Genomic DNA, 14,576 nt, shown 5'->3' on the forward strand with positions numbered 1-14,576 from the left:
TTTCCTGCTTACATTCAAGCCGTAGCACAACTCAGAAGTTGTCAGCTCTCACATGACGCCTAAAACAAAAGAATTATGTGAAGCCACAAAGGCAGCCATCTTTGCACTGCTGGAAATTGAGTGAGAGACAGGTAGACACTCACGATTCCCAGAGAAACTCATGGTTCCCAGAGAACATATTTGATTGACTCTAAACATTCTCTCACATTTGCTCTGGAGCCATCACGTCAGATTTCTCACTTATTCTATGACATCTCTCAAAAGCTTAAATAAATAAATGTTTTAAGAGATTATAGAAATGAAACCCAACTGTAAGCTTGTATGCAGGAACATCAGCTTTGAGACTATTTTGCCTGCACGGCCTCTGTCTATTTGTTCAAGGTCTTATCGACAGTAGCCACAGCCTTCAACAGCTAAACACCAAATATCAAGTACTTCTTCGGACAATTGTTGATTCAATACCACTGGAGGCTCTTCTGTCAAACATTTCTCACCAGTCTGCAGCAGCTATGTTTTCTCGCTCACATGCACAAAAAGTGAAAACAGAAAGTTGAATAAAATCAATTGTCTCATCGGGAGCATGGAAGGTCAGAGCAATAGTCCAGCTACCTTTGTTGTGTGCCATAAAAAGCAACATTCCTGATACAAATTGCTGTAGCGCTTCTCAGCTTGATACATGCACTCAGGTGGCCTTGGCCAAGGCAGCACCAGGTCCAGTGTTAACCAGGAGTTAAAGAAAAAAAAAGACAGACAGACAGATGGATCGAAAAAAAATGGAATAAACTTTGAGACACTTTGATTTCCACCAGGACTCACTTTGTTCCACATTGACTGAATAAAACCAGGGCTTGACCATGACCCCATTCTCTCTTTATTCTCGTATGTGACTTTGTGCTACATTTCATGCACTGTGGTCAGTATTTCACTTAACAAAGCAGCCATCACTTTACTCTTAGTACCCTCCAACTCTACACATCATCCTTTCTCATCAGACATGGCACCCATTAGATTTTCTTCTATGTATGTTGGAATATGTGGTGATGAATCTCTTGTACGATATTAAAAGATCACAGTGAATCTTCTTAGCTTTCATGGCTTAGTTTTAATTTTGGAATATGTTTTGTACAATTACAGTTTTCATCACCATATGCTGACAGGTTCTGGCTTGCCCTACTAAACAGCAGGTTGGCTCTCTTGGTGTGAAATTTTGAATACAAAAAAACAAGACGGAACAGTCGACCGACATACAGTAATATGCACACTCTGCAAGGAGTTTTCTTTTCACCAAAGCACTTCTAGTTTAAAGTACCACATTAAGACCAAGCATGTGTTAGTTGAGGATTATAACATGAACCTTTAAAGGTGTTTAATAAACACCTTTTATATTTTTATATATATATATATATATATATATATATATATATATATATATATATATATATATATATATATATATATATATATATATATATATATATATATATATATATATATATATATATATATATACACACATATATATATATATATATATATATATATATATATATATATATATATATATATATATATAAATACATACACACGCTCACACATACATACAAGACAAAATCCTGAAGCAAAAGAAATATTTCACAATCACAATTCTGGACTAGGTCTACATATCCGAAAGGAGTGAGAAGAATTAAATACACTTGTTTAATTCCACCCCTTTCCAGCTTCCTGTATATTATGCAATCTTTATATAATATACAATTTCTGTCTATACATGTAAGATACAATACAAATATATGCAATTATGATCGTACCTATTTGTATATATCTATACACACACACACACGTATACACATACACACATTTACAACATACACATATATACATACGTGCATATACATGCATGCACATACACAAATACTAAATATACACTCACATTAAAAAAAATCAGTCATATAATGCAAGATATGTACTGTGGATGAAATATGAAAGTTGTTGATGCTTTGATGGAAATATTTTACAAGTATGCTCACTATGGACATATGAGGTGAGAATGAAATTTAAGTTGTGGAAGAACTTAAAGCATGAAACAAAATTATAGCACACATGCAGATTTTGAAAATTCCTATTGACTTGGCTGCACTGCTTCTGTCAACACCTGAAGCTGCTTCACACACACCTCAGACTCAGGAGAGGAGCTGCTGGCCTGCAAGCCATTCACACTAACAAGACTCACCCACTTTACCTCCACTAAGCGTCCAACATAAACCTGCCTTTGAAAGAAAAAATTCAAAATAAATAACAACAAAGGAGCACTGCTGGCAGAGAAAAATGTATTGATTTATTCTCTATGCTAACTAGAGTTTGTAGTTGCACAAACAACACTTTGCTTTTCTTTTGTTTCATCCCAAGTCCCACCCCTAAATCATTGTGACCCCAATAAACAATATACTTTTGAAATGCAAAAGAATCTCTGATGTTGATCCCAAAGTTGCTATCCAATTTAAGCATGTGTGTGAGAGTTTGTGTAGACTACAGGGGATGCAGAGATCTGGCCCCACTGTTCCCTCACCTGGGGCTCCTAACTAGCTCTGAGAGTACGGTCATATGGCTCGCAGGTATTGCAGGGCAATTACACAACTATCATTTGCTGGAGACTACCTTTTGTCTTTGATGTTGTTCCTCAAACAACAATGCTTTCCTTCTCTTCATCCCCCCAGGTAGCTGCAGAGTGTTAATTACCATGGTGATTGCCATCTGCATCCAAACCAGTTTCCCAAATGGTGGCCTTGGATCCTGATTCGGGTTGCACACATTTCTGGCGACTTTAAGTTAGGCAGAAAGTGGATTATGATGTCACGTGATTTAACTGTTTCTACTTATGATCACTGAACAAGCATTGATCATATTTCAAAAATGTATACCTGTTTATTATGTTAAAAGAGTAACAAGCACTATATGAATAGAATTCTCAGTTTCAATATAGGACAGGTTGATAATGAGAGATCAGTCAACCCTCGATGACCAAAACCATCAAGACTATTGGATAACCATCAGTAAAATTACTGACATGGTGAACATGTCATTTGGAGCAGTTCAGGCAGTCTTCAGTGGATGAGTCCACAGTCCCTAAGACCAAAGAGGTCATGACAGGTCAGGAGTGCAACCAAGCAAGGCATGCTCAACATTTTATTGATCGTTCACGGAATAGTGAATAGTGCTGGAGTCTTTCCCAGCTGACTTAGAGTGAAGGCAGGGGACATCCTGGACAGGTGACCAGTCTATCACAGGTCTACACATAGAGACAAGTAATCACAGCTACAGACAATAACCAGTTAACCTCAGCATGTTTTTGGACCATGGGAGGAAGCCAGAGAACCCACGAAGGGAGCACTTGCAAACTGCACACAGAAAGGTCACAGGCCCCGGCTTCTCGCTCAAGTAGGTATTACTTTAACGTAAATGTTATATCACTGTTCAAATGCAATATGGTGAACATTTTTCTACTTAAGCTACACTTGAAGGACAAGTTCACCATGTTTCAGGTCAGTCTTGAAACAACAATCGGGTGAGAATAAGAAGAGACCTCGCAATGGCCATCAACAGAAAGCAGAAAGAACCTACTTTAATTTCCATATCGGTACCTATCATTTTATGACATGAAAAAGTGAAGAAATTATTAACATTGTGTCCTTTAAAATTCATCACAATTATCTGATAATATAGCATTATTTAAACATTACATTTGCAATAATGGGTTACACAATTCCAGAAAGAGTAAATAATGTGGATAGTGTAGGGAAAAGAATGGAAAGCAGATGACTGAAAAAGAAGGAAATAGACATCCAAAAATCTAATAATGTAAAGCATATAAGACTGTTTTTTTGTTGTTGTTTGTAGATGAGGACACAGAATAGCGATCTCATTGGGTTTATCATGGAGACTCTAAGACATGCATCTGGCATGGAGTTTGACAGAAAAAAATAGTATTATGGGATGTGTAGGATCTAGTGTTTTTTAAGACTGATAGAACAAGTCCACAGGTAGGTGGTAGCACTAGGCAGTGTCCTGATAGATAACTGAAAGATGCTGTCCAACAGGAAACCATTACAGACTACATCCTGCTACAACCACATAAACATTGGCTGCACCTGATTGGACAGATGCTTTGCTCCTAAGTGTCTGCTCCTGGATTTCAACTTGGCTGCTCTATGTAAGACTGTGCATAAATGTAATATCCACAGTCTTACATACATTGAATTTTGCAAACTGTGAATTGTATTTTTAAGAAAATTCACCAAACGTGTTAAAACATTTGTAAGAAATGCTGACATGAGAAATAAGCCGCGCAGTTGCTGAATCTGTCTAGATTAAAAGATTTTCCAGAGTTTCCAAAGGTATCTTTCGGCCAGACATCCCTGATTTGCCAAAACAGCCTACACTTCAACTTTCTGAAAATGAGGAGCAGGTAATGTGAATCATTGCCCAGCCACTTCCATAAACAGTGAATGGGAAGCATTAAATGATGGGGCATGTGGACATAAGACAGTCAGGATTCCAGCTACTGTCACATCAGTTCTGTCTGATCTTCTGTGATTGCCTTAACTTTATGGAAATATAATAATAAACTGCTGGAGTGCACCTTTATGAAGTTAAAACAGGCAAAAGTATGGTTGATTCAGCACCACTTTACTTTTGTGCTGAACTTAAAGGCAATATGCACAGTCTTACATACATTGAATTATGAATAGTGATGTCCTGGTAAATAAAATTTGAGCATCAGCTGATCACAATAGAGACAACAGACCATCTATGTGAACATAAAACTAATAATGCTTCTGCAAAGTGTCACTTTTAGTCAGGCAAGGTTGTAATCCTTCCAATAAAACACTGGGTGAACTGAGTTATGCTTGGTTTACCTTCCATTATAAAACACAGACACACATTCACACACATCACTTTGTCACCTTGATGCCAAGAACAGATATGCCCAGTTTTTTTTTTTTGCTTTTTTCTTTTAGGCTGAGCACATCACCAGCACAGTGGGAATGCATTATTCAAATGGATCTTTGTTACTCCTCCAAGATGATTGTGGCACAATCAGCCATGAAATAAGTTTGCTGTTTTAAAAGTGTTATTCTCCCTCCAGGTCTCTCAGGTGTAGCTTTGTATTCAGGTCGGCTTGCCTGCGCCAAAAATCAATCTCAATCAAAGGTGGCGAGGAGTTTATCATAAATTATCATGAAAAGGGTTCCCACTCAGTAGATGCTTAATTACAATCTCATTTGAATAAGTTTGCATATTAATGAGTTTGGAATGAAAATGGTTTGTGGGGTTTGTGATGGGGGGCTGCAGGGTAACCCACGGCGATAATGACGGTCCTTTAAAATGTATGCGATATTATTGCTGGTGGAGAGCCGCACACTTGTCTCGCACACACATGTACGCACATACGCGTGCACATATGCACTTGCCCATACAAACACACAGGCATATGCTCAAACACACTCGCGAAGAGAAACACATCCACACACACACATGCTATACACACATTAGTGCAAGCACACGCACACTCAGGGGCGTTATAATATGATTAATGGCGGAGTGTCTCTGACATTAATAAACTATAACCAAATTAAAGACTTCATTAGTCTCAACTTGGGCTCAGTGTTTGGTCACACAGTGAATCAGCGCTGTGTGATATTTGCCTTGCAAGACTTTTCCTTTTTCTTTTCCTTCTTTTTAAGCCACAAAAGTTTACTTTCCAAAAAAAAAAATTATCAGTTTCTGTCTGTCTCTTTTGGAAGAAGAGTCACGTGACACTGATATCTGTGAAAAGATGCTTTTGTATTTTGACTGGATAAGGTATAAAAATGTGTGTGTGTGTGTGTGTGTGCGTGTGTGAAATAGATGTTTTGAGATGCTGATATGCATCTCACAGTTCGGTCTGTTCTTGCAGGCGCATGTCAGATGGAAAGTTCGCAGAGGGCATCAAGTTGTGAACATTTGCTACCTAAAAACCGACTCGCAGAAAGAAACACTGAATAATTTAAATATATAAAAAGACATTTTTAAAAAGCAACATGAAAGTTCTTGTCCCTATCCCCATGCTTTATAATTGAATCCTGTGAAATCCAATTTCCCACATTTTCCTAGTTATAAAAGATATTATTGTAATTTATGCTGCAGAACTAGCAGCAGTTCAACAAATAGTAGTGATGTTAATGCAAATAGCCCCTACTGTATAAGATTTGTACAAATATGTGCTTGTATTTCTTAAATTGTTGCTTTACATTTCTTTATTTTGTGGATTATTTAATGAGTTTCAGATTTTTTTGGCACATTAGGAAAACTTTAGGACAAAAAAAATGGATTCAGCTTTTGCATTTTTCAGCCGTTAAAAGGCAAAGAGGGCAAAGCTCAGATACTGAGGTGCTCCAACAGCCAGGTTCATCTGTCTTCACTGCATTTGTTAGGTTGATTAGTTATAAATTTGTTGATTTATTTGCACCGCCAAAGCACAACATCAACTAAGGTGGATCCTGCATTGTTTGCTAATGATCTGATCCTGTCACGTATAGGGGAGGAGCCCTGTGTCAAAATAGTCTGAAGAACTTTAAACCACATTATTTATTTTTATGTAGTTTTTTTTATTTTTACAGGCACAAGTGTATAGCATGAACCGATGCCACACATCACAGTATTTATAACATGAACTACTTTGTTACACCCATCCCCAGATGGCATTTACCAAAAAATCCAGAGAAATCAAACACAAGTTTAATAAATACAGTTATTTTTAATCAAATTACCACAGAGATATAGATTGCCTTAATGACAAGAACTCTGGCTGCAGGACTTAAGAGACCTTGATCAGAGCAAAGTAGATCTTTTGTATGTAAATAGCTATAGATATAGTGCGGTGGAGCTGGGTGGGGTTATTAAGGTGCCCTCATCATATATTTGCCCAGGTGCCCTTTAGCAGGTTAATGTGACGGTGCTCTAAGGTCATCAGTAGATTGAAGCATCTGCACAACATTCCCATATTTTTCTAAATCACCCCATATTAACCAACCAGTAGTGCTAGAAAGTACATTATGGAATAAGAATAGATTAATCTCTTTTTTTCCCAACAATTTAAAAATGTTTACTTCAATAAGAAAGAACACAAATGTAGAGGAACATGGTCAACAACCACAATGCAGTTGTAGTATCTAATTTCAGCAGTGTGTTTTTGTATATGAAATGTGGGATTGTCTCTGTTGTGTTTGTTAGAAAAGCTCTCAACAGAAGTGTATTTGCCAGCTCTGTCAGTAGATACTTACTGCACATGCTTCAGCTCCAAACAGGTGGAATAAACCAGAGTCAAAGTTCAGTCTATGCACTTCAGCCAAACCTCTAAACTGTTAAACCTGCAGGAACAGGTGATCCAAACTTCTCTTTCTCTTCTCTGATCTGAGTTCCAAATAATAATCGGGGTGAAATGGATTGCACCGTGCGTCAGAGACATCCAAATGCTGTTAGTTCAGCAGGAACACGATGCCATCTGCATGACAGACTCCAGCTTCACTAAATGACATGGATTTACTGGTGGAGCAGTCCTTAAAGGGAGATTACCCCGTCCTTCCAAAATATACAACAAAATAGCATTACTTTTGGCAGCACCCACTGAACACTGTGTGTATTTTTTTTTTTTTTTTTTAAAAAGTGTTTCTGAATATTCACTCCTGTCAGCATCTGTACCTAGAGATTTAAAGAGTCTGTCCCTGCTGCTAATCTGTGATGACCCATTTATGTGCTGCTCTGTGGGGAAATAACTTAACACAATGGAAAGAAAGCGGAATCTCAGAGCACCCATCATCAATATCTGAGAGAGAGAAACAGAAAAAAAGGTTTTGTGAAAATGTCTGCATTAATGCAACATTCCCTATTCTCTGTTAAGATGAATTTTGAGTCATGCTAAGAAGCACATGAATATAACTGTATATAATAGTCCCAGATGGTAGTTTACATATGTCAGAATCACAATACAAAGAAAGACAGAATGCAATTATCCTGTTACATTTTGCATTGATTTGTGACACAAAAATATATTTTAAACTCATTTGTTATTATTCTAAACATGTTTCAGTGTAATATTTAGGTTTAATTGTCTCACTGTGGAGGACTGAAGTCTCAGGTATAATCTTTGCCTCAGATTCTTTTAGTTTTTGACACTATGTTTTGGATTCTTTATCGTTGCTGCAAAAACATTTTCTTCTTATCATAAAAGTCAGTGTGGGCTGACTGGGAACACTTTACTAATTCCCCTCTAGCTACCATTTAAAAGCATTAATTAAAATAGTTTTCTTTTCAACATACTATAATGTTGTTCATAGCACAGATAATGACGCATTAAGTCTTTAATAAGGCATCTGTCAAAAATGTAACATCTGTATCGCTTTATAAATAATATATCATACTGAAGTTGTAATTATGTTTATTGATAAATGCTAAAACATATCACAAAGCTGATGCCACACACCACAGACTCAGCAACCGCCTTGTTTTGTTGCAACTTCAATTCAGAAAATTCACTGGATTTTAAATGATTTATTTAGCTTTCAAAGTGAGATAATTCTCTACAACCATAAAGTATTGAAAATACTAAGTTATTTTTTGTGGCAACATTAAACAAATTATTAGTACACATGTCTAAAAGTGTCTGTCTAAAATTCATGAAGTCATATTGAGCTCTAAGGATCATTTGTGACATCATAAAAATGATGATGGGCTTTTTAGATTATTCTTTCCATTATCTCATGGGCTTCATCTGCAGGTGGAGTCTGAAGTCTTAAATACACATTTCATTATGAAATATATCACATTTGTATAGAATAAGAGAGCTGTATTATATTGTGTCATCTGTTTTCTGCTTCACAGGAGGAGCTGCAGTTGCTTACGAATACTTTAATGAACATTTAAAAAGTCCTTCTTTCTTGCAGATACAATATCGTACCTTCTGTGTGAGATGTATGTGTTTATGTAGCATTCATTATCTCTTTATACTCTGCTTATATACTGCATGCTAAACAGGAGGAATTATCATTTTCAAAAAGGTGTGAATATATTATTTAAGACTGCAAAAGATCAGGGTCCAACAAGCTGAAGTGATATAATAATTTTCTGTATGATTTTGCAAATGTAACAATACAACATTAACTGCATTAACTAATCATGTATTTGTGATGGGAATAGAATCTTTACTTATCCTTCCACCCCATCCTTATTGGTTCCACAATGAGAACATAACAAGCACACTGTAAACATTATGCAATACTCTATAATGCATAACACACCACATAATGTTTTAAGTAGAGTGTCACCTTTGTTCTCCATTAGTTAGTGGAGCTCAACTGTTGTGAACAATGTGCTGTTTCCCCTGCAAAGGAACAATACAGCTGTCAGTAGCAGCGCTGTATGTGTAGTTAGACAGGAATTCAACACCGCCTGAGAGACCTTGGGCTTTCAAGAAAGGCAGAAATAAAGGCAAGAGAGGGAGGAAAAGTGTGTGGTGTCTAATCCAATGATGGAGACCATCATTCATCCTTGATGCAACAGCAGAGACTAGTGGTGAAAGGCAGCAACGTACACAGACTTCTCTCCTCTGTTTCCATTTTCCTTTCGTTCTAGTCATCTTTGTTTACCTCTCCTCTCCTTCACAATCACTCTCCTGTTGTTTCTTCTCTTTTTTTTGGCACATTCCTCCTGTATTCACCTCCCAGACTTGACCTTTTCCTCTGTTCGCAAGATTATTAAGGCTACAATTACTGCAGATTACGCCAAGGCAAGAAGAGGAGTGTGTTCTAGTGTGTGCACTTAAACACACACACTTACACACTCGCATAAGGCAGCTTTTTATTAGATCTATACAATGGCGCTTATTGACTTCTCATATCACCTAAAGGGCAACACCCATGAAATAGCGGAATTATATTTCTGTTGTTTTTTATTGAGTATGCATGTGGGAATTGTTTCCCTCCCTTTTCAGCTGCTGTTGCTAATTTTAAACACAATTTTATATAAGATGCTCCAGAAAATGAATTAGCCTTTAATTTCTTACCACTTTTTACAGCAATATTTTCACTGGTGCGGCTTTTCAGACACAAAACAGGGACAATTTTGGGAAGATAATGTTTTCAAATGAAATTAAAAATCATCTAATTCAACACCAACATGCTTCCACTCTTCTTTTCATTTGTCAATCTTTGTGTTTTCTGCCACACAACAACATAAATCATCATATTTGACTGTGTGTTTTGCAGCGTGTTGAGGAGCAGAAGCCAAAAGGACGGGAGGTGGAGAGTGTTCAGCTGTGTGGAAGAATCTGAGCTTAATCAGAGCTGAGGGCCAGCAGATTAATTACACCACGACTTCTACACACACAACATCTAAAGCACACAATCCACACACACGCACACGCACACACACACATGTAAGCAGAAGTAGACAACACTGGTGGCCCTGGCTAATAAAGATGGCATGCTAATGAGCAAGTGTAACCCCTCAAAAAAAAAAAAAATACTGAAAGAAAAAGAAAAAACAGCCGCGGAGCAAATAATTCATAAAGTCATATTGATCTGAGAGTAGAGACGTTAAGCCTCCATTAAGGGCAACAAAAGGAAAGCATCATGCTTCATCAACAGGAGAAGCTAAGGGGAGAAATGTGAGATCATAGACAGATTGTCATTAAGGACGTTATGTGACACACTTGCGCACGCTTGTCATGTTTGCGCCCCACACGATGCGCACACAATCACAATGACAGCAGCACACACGCAGGGTAGTGGAAGTGCGATGCCCTCACACTGTAGCACACAAGGAGAGGAGGGGAGAGAGAGTCGGGAAAAGACAATAATGAAAGATTAAGAGGAGGAGAAGGAGAACAAGAAGGGAGGGCTCCTCTAATAAATCAGAAAAACACGCAGCTCCCGTTTGTTTGGTGATGGACTCAGGCTGAGCTTTTATGAGTGTGCTGCGATGCTGCAGCACGCTGCATGAATACTAAATCTTTACTGTTAAATAGCCACGCTCGACACGGTCACCATGACGGGATGAGGCTGAAGCAAGCTCACAGAGCACAGGAAAAAATAATCAGGTGTGCAAAATGAATAATGGGTCAGTTTACCCAAATTACAAATAAAATAAAAATATTCAGAGTACATTTAGAGCACAAACGGTTGATTATTTTGTTTAAGAGCTGATTCTTTAAATTTTACTGTAAAATATAGTTTGTATAGTAGTTGCTGAATAGTTAAACATGTTCACCATATTTTTATGCTACTGAAGTATGAGTTATATTTTATAGGCAAAGAAGTCATTATGTCTTTTCTGTTACTGTTTGGGGAAAATGTTGTGTACATGGAATATGTAACTGTATATGTAACTGATGCTGAAAAGAGTCTGTTTGAAAATATCAAAGCTATGATGAAAATAAACCTTTTTAGCAACATAACTTCATGATCTTCAGTCTCCTTTCTGAAGAACCGCATCAACCCCTATAAAACAAAAAACATAATGTCCTTGTTCCTCTAGATAATCAACAGAACATAATGTTCCCTGGTAGGAAGCAGTTGGAGAGGATTCCATTAAGCATAAGGGTCATGATAGATTTGCTTTTTCACCAACAAGTAAGTAAGCTCAAACAAGCAGCTGTGATGTAGAGCAACATTGTTCTTAAGCCTGCCTTTGTACCTGAAGGACTTAAAGGTGCATCCAGCAGAAGCCAGTCAGCTGGAAAACATGCCAAACCAGAGTGTCTTCCTTAAGGGTGTCAGATTTTGCATAGCGTAAAAATTACTTTTAATATAACACGTAACTTTTGAGATGCCGTGACCAAACAGTAGAAACAGAGACAGCAGTGCCACTGAATGGATCCATTCCTGTTCAAAACTGCCAAGCATTGCTGTTATAATAATGGACTTTTGAATTGGCACAGGTCCAGGGGCCAAACTATTGGACATAGGTTTGAAGTGAGGAATGAAATGCACCGCTCCAAAAAAACTGTAAAGCAATCACAAAGAGATGAGCACAAAAGGACACATAACAACAGCAAACAAATGACCACAACAGATGTAAAGCAATCACAGAGACACAAAACAATCTGCCCCCAAAAAAGAGAGAACATGAAATCACCAGAAAGAGGCACCATAGGACAGGCAGCAAAACAACCATAAAAAGACACAAAATGATGATAAAAACAGACAAATGACAAGAAAGAGACACAAAACAACCCAAAAAAGTTGCAGAATGAACAAAAAGAAACACAAATTGGTGACAAAAATCACGAAGTGACCAGAAAGAGACTTGGAAGGTCCAGAAACAGATGCAAAATGACTACAAACATATGCAAAATCAACACAAAGAGATGCAAACTAACCAGAAGTGCAAAAAAAAAAAAACTTCAAAAGAAAAAAGACATGCAAATTTGACAAAGACACCAAAAACAACTACTCTGGGTGTATCACTTCTATATAGGAAGGTGAGGGGGTCTATGACATGTTTGTGCTCAGGCCTCTGTTGTCTCAAACACTGTCAGTGCTCCTCTGATCATTTTAACATCTTTTTGTTCAGCTATACCTGTTTTATCCTGTAGAGGGTCACAGCTTGCTGGACTCATCACAAAACTAATGCAATCATCAACCCAGTGTCTAGCAGCAACACACAACAAACCGCTTTCAGAAGCCCACTGTTTCACTCCTCATCCAGCACCTAACAGCAATTAGCAGCTAGCCAGTGAAAGATATTCTTCTCCAGCGTTGGTGGAGACCAAAGCAGAGCTAATCTGACTGGTTGCCAGAAACATGGCCACCAAATGAGTGCTGTATTTGTTGTGTGTCTACTGGGTGTGTAAACTCACAGCTGTTTGCTAGCACATTTACACATTTCAAAGTTGTTTTTGCTGGTCTTTAAGTAAAATACAGTTTTCTTGCCTCCCAATTTGACTCAACTGTCACTTTAAAATGAGAATGACATTAATTTGATTACTTTCGTCCGTGGTATGATCACCTGAACACCTGAGCACCTTAGCTCACTCACACAGTTTAATACCTGCAGTGTGGAGGGAAACGGAGTGCAACACGTTTTGCCACTCATCTAAATGATTACAGATCATTCAGATAGAGAAATGTTTCTGTTTGTAGCTGATAGCTTGTAATTGCTGAAAATCTCTGTTCACTAGCAGATAGAGAAAACTCAAGGAATTGCAAGCATTACGTGTTTTATCTCCTTCAGACATGGTAAAAATATTTCCAACTGCATATTAACGCTGAAATGAGGAAGACAGATTCATTATATCAGAGACAGATGGCTGTTTGACGTACATATTTTAAATAATAAAAGGCTGCACAATGTATGTGTGGGCATTAAGTAGTAAAGTGCTAAGAAGTGATTGTGAGTGTGCAGCTAATTCTGAGTGTATGTGCAGGATTTAGACAGCACTGTGTTTCCATTTTCACACATGTATGCACACACACACAGTCTTTGGCTTCTGGTTGGTGCATCTGAATGACTGAGATTGCCCTGGCAGAGATCCAAACCTTGTTTTGGGTTTAGCCCATGCTGAGAGAGGAGAGCAGAAGCAGAGGGTGATATACTTCATCCTGGCTCTCATTAGACAACTCGGGGAACGCGTCAAACCGCAATTTGTTTCCCTTGCATCCAATAAACAGCTCATTCACTGGTCAATCAGTCACCGCAGCGGCTAGTCAGATTAAACCCAGCGGAGGTTGACAGAAAGAAAAGAGAAACAGGGGAGAGGACAGCTGGGGCAAAGAACCAATGGCAAAATACCACTCTTTGAACATGAATACACATCAGCTGCTCAGTGATGTCTTCAGTGTCCACAGAAGCTTTTGGAGATTGGTCCTGTTTACTAGATGAGTGATGAGAACACCACCTGGTGGATCATACGCTGTAGTGTTTCATACGAACACCTCACAACACCATTTAAAATGAGAACAGTTGTAGGAGCCCTGAGGGAAGAATGATCTGAAATGATAGACTAGTAAATCTGTCAGATTTGTAAAAGAGTCTATTACATTCAGTGGGGACTAATTTCTTTACAGAAAGGGAAAACAGTAGGTGATCAGGACTATACGCAGATTAGAATCACTGTGCAGCAGCTGTTTATCTACATTATTTGTAGAAATTTAAGTGATCCACTCCAGTAACTCAGGAGAAAAGGATAGAAGTGTCAGTCACTCTGTCTGTTTGACATTAATATTACTATTTCACACCAATGTGGACTAAAAAGCCACATTGTCATGATGCCCTGTCTCTCCAAAATTAAGTTCTTATACAACCAAACTGCATCTCTATTGCATTTTGAGGGAATGGGTTTGTTTGTGAAATATCACAAATATGTCACTAAACAAAATATATTTTCCATTTATTTTATTGCTTTGCTGTCGCTCTGTTTCAGCCAACTCATCATATACAGAATGGGGCAGGGCTTGTCACCTTGGTAACACAGGAAATGGTTGAGAAGCATCAAACGTGGTGAAAGAGTTATATTCAAACTAGTGCTGTCAAACGAGTACATG

Source organism: Amphiprion ocellaris, chromosome 16 (assembly GCF_022539595.1).
Source record: "Amphiprion ocellaris isolate individual 3 ecotype Okinawa chromosome 16, ASM2253959v1, whole genome shotgun sequence".
Taxonomy (NCBI): domain Eukaryota; kingdom Metazoa; phylum Chordata; class Actinopteri; family Pomacentridae; genus Amphiprion; species Amphiprion ocellaris.